Raw genomic sequence first — 3,926 nt, 5'->3', positions numbered from 1 at the left:
GCTTGTTCTTAATATTTTGTTTCTTAATCTGTTACAAGAATCTGTGGTAAGTTTTTCTTTGCTCTTGTGTGCATTATCTCTTGTTGAGAACTGTCTTGTTCGCTTGACCTAGCACTCTGAAGTGTTTTAGGAATCCTGCCTTTAAGCATTTCAGTTCCTTGTGTATTCTGTTTTTTTTCTTCTTATGGAATCACCTCTTGCTGTTGCTGGAACGTCAAGTATAATGGATTCTAGAATCGCAAAGTTAGATTTTGGAGATCCATTATATTTGCATCCCAGCGACAGAAGTGGAGGCTCCCTTATGTCTTTCAAACTTAGTGGCACTGAAAATTATAAAGTATGGTCGTGTGCTATGGTGCTTTCTCTTGAAACTAAAAATAAATTGGGTTTTATTGACGGCTCTTGTTCTCATCCTGTTAATGATCCCATTCTTTAGAAACAGTGGGATCGCTGTAACTCCGTTGTCCTTTCATGGATCTTGAGTTCCATGACTGAGGACTTGTTCCTTGGGCAAGTCTTCTCTAAAATCTYTTCTCAARTCTGGGAARAGYTGAAAGAGACCTACGACAAGGTCRATGGKTCRGTTACCTTTAATCTCTATCAGAAAATAAACTCATTAAGTCAAAACAGTATGACAGTCTCTGAATATTACCATAAACTAAATTCTCTGTGGAAGCAATTTGATGCTCTTATAAAACTRCCATCATGTACATTCAATGCGTCRCATGATTTTTTGGCTCATARCCARCTCATTAAACTCATGCAATTTCTCATGGGTTTGGATGMYATATATCAACCTATTAGGAGCAACATCCTAACTAGAGATCCTCTACCCACTGTTAAAACTGYTTTTTCTTTAGTTTCTAGAGAGGAGTCTCATAGGGGAGCAAATTTAAATCAAAGTCGCACTAAATCTCAAACTTCTGCTTTCCTAAGTAAAGGTTTTGAAAATTGACGACGAGTAGGAAATAATCCTAATAATCTCGTTTGCAAACATTRYGGTAATACTGGTCATACCATTGAACGTTGCTTTAAACTGATAGGTTTTYCGAAGGACTTTCAAAATCGACCCAGATCTCAAAATCAGAATCAATCTCAAAACTTCAAATTTCAAAATCAAACTCCCMATCTCAGACCCATTTCTGGAAACGCTTCTACATCCGATTCTAGTTGTTTAAAATTACCTTATAGTTTTTCTRAAGAGCAGGTTGCAAAAATTTTGAGCTTTWTYAATCAAACCAACACTACCACCAATTCTGATGATGCCTCTGCCAACATGGCAGGTATGTTTAAAACTTCTCAGTCTRGTTGGATAATAGATTCTGGAGCCAATCAACACATGACCTCTAGTCYTATAGATCTTGAAAASATTGTTGACGTTACTGATTTAAATCTTAGAGTTAGTCACCYGAATGGKAYTAAAGYTAAGATAAATAAGATTGGAAACTTGAAATTATCCAACAATRTGACTTTATTTGATGTCCTCGTTGTCCCTGAATTTAATGTTAACCTTCTGTYTGTYCACAAGTTAGCTAGAGACAATAAGGTCTGTATAATTTTTGATGAGACAAAATGCTATGTCCAGGAYTGTGTGCAGAAGAACRTTRTGGGGATTGGTAGTCAGAATGGAGGTTTATACTTTTTTATCAGAATTCTAGCACTAAAGTCCCTTTTTCCTCTAACARWTATGGTATGATTTGCTTTGTTTCTTCTCAACTTTGGCATARTCGTCTTGGACACCCTGCTAACCAAGTCCTTTGTGTTCTAAAGAAAAGACTTAATATAGGAAATGAAACTAGTGTCCCWTGTGAGATTTGCCATAAGGCAAAGCAGAYGCGAGAGAAATTTGGAACTAGTATTCACAAATCTAAATGTCTTGGTGAGCTTGTCCATTTAGATGTGTGGGGTCCTTACCATGTTCAGAGTAGAGAAGGATATAKGTATTTTTTAACCATTGTTGATGACTACTCTCGGGCTGTATGGGTCTATCTTTTGAAAAATAAACATGAGGTTTGTGAATATATTGAAACTTTTTGTAACTTTCTTTTTACTCACTTTGGAAAATCGRTCAAAACCTGTAGAAGTGATAACGRAACTGAGTTTGTTAATCAAATATTGAGTCTATTTTTTTTAAACTAAAGGAATTGTTCATCAAACTACYTGTGTGTACACACCTCAGCAAAATGGGGTAGTTGAACGRAAACATAGACATTTRYTTAAYGTTTCTAGGGCTCTCATGTTTCAGGCGGGAGTCCCTCTTAATATGTGGAGTGAATGTGTGTTAACTGCTACATATCTGATAAATAGAACTTCTACCTCTCTTTTAAAAGGTAAGACCCTTATGACTTAGTCTATGGATTTCAGCCGGTTCTTATTCATCTTCGTAACTTTCGTTGTCTCTGTTTTGTTCTCATACCCAATATAACTGATAAATTTTCTCCCAAATTCGAAAAGTGTGTTATGTTGGGTTATGCCAATTCTAAAAAAGGTTATAGACTGTATAGTCTAGAAACCAAGAAAATCATATTTTCTAGAGATGTGAAATTTTATGAAAATATCTTTCCTTTCAAATTGAGTAATGATGAGGCTGATCATATTATGKATAAAGATTTCGATGTTTTAAATTTCTTTGAAACTGTGCCTAGTGCTTCTAATGACTTTGATGTTGTGGGTCCCAATGATGAGGATAGAGAACCTTCTAATATTGATGTTATTGGTGAATCTGAAATAAGAAACAGTAACCGTAGTGAACGAGGTGGCCTATCCAGGACTGATAATAATCAGTCGCTAGGCAGCTCTGAAAATCATTYTAGTCAGGATATTCCTCAACAGGATATTCATGACAGAGCTACCAGTTGGCAACCTTTGGGAAGCCCTGGAGTGGTTGCCAGTTTTCCTCGTGATGYTGAGTTGTCCTCTGGTGTTAATGATTGTCAAGAAGGTTGTATCTCTGAGGGTAGAAGTTCCCAAACTCAATCTCTTAGGAKATTTACTAGGCCTAGTAATTTTCCTAGAAAATATGATGATTTTGTTATTGAGGGAAAGGTAAAATATGGCATAGAGAGAGTTGTCAATTATTCCTRTTTGTCTTCTGAGAATTTTTGTTTTACTTCGAATCTGAACAAATCTGTTGAGCCTAAAAWTTTTCAAGAAGCTAGTAKTGATCAAAATTRGATTAGTGYTATGAATGATGAGATGGAGGCTTTKCATAGTAATGGAAMTTGGTACATAACTGAGTTWCCTAGTAATAGAAAAGYTATAGGCTGTAAATGGGTTTATAAAAAKTAAATATAAATCCAATGGTGAAATTGAAAGATATAAGGCTAGGTTAGTAGCTAAGRGTTATARTCAAAGAKWGGGTCTTGACTATGRAGAGACCTTCTCTCCAGTAGTCAAAATGGTTACTGTTAGATGTATAATTRCCCTAGCTGTTCAATTTAAATGGCMTTTATTTCAAYTTGATGTTAACAATGCTTTTCTATATGGTGATCTAGTTGAAGATGTATATATGTCTGTTCCTRAAGGATATTATGATACTAGTGATAAAYGTGTGTGCAAACYGGTTAAGTCTCTGTATRGGCTAAAACAAGCACCACGTCAGTGGTATGCTAAGCTCTCATCTTGTCTCACTGAAAATGGGTTTGTTCAAARTATCAGCGACTATTCTTTGTTTACAAAACGTATTAACTCTGTGTTCATTATTCTGCTTGTGTAKGTTGATGACATTRTCATTACCGGGAATAGTTTGAGTGAAATTAATGTTTTCAAGGAATATTTGAAAAGTAAGTTTTTGATAAAAGATCTRGGAAAGCTGAAATATTTTTTAGGAATAGAAATATTAGATTGTATTGATGGAGTATGTATGTCCCAAAGAAAGTATTGTTTGGAACTTTTAAATGATTTTGGATATTTGGGATGTAAACCTT

This window comes from Cynara cardunculus (genome assembly GCF_001531365.2).
Source record: "Cynara cardunculus var. scolymus isolate 2C chromosome LG 6, CcrdV1, whole genome shotgun sequence".
NCBI classification, from domain to species: Eukaryota; Viridiplantae; Streptophyta; class Magnoliopsida; order Asterales; family Asteraceae; genus Cynara; species Cynara cardunculus.
The sequence above is the reverse complement of the archived record's forward strand: the minus strand, read 5'-3'. Positions refer to the sequence as shown.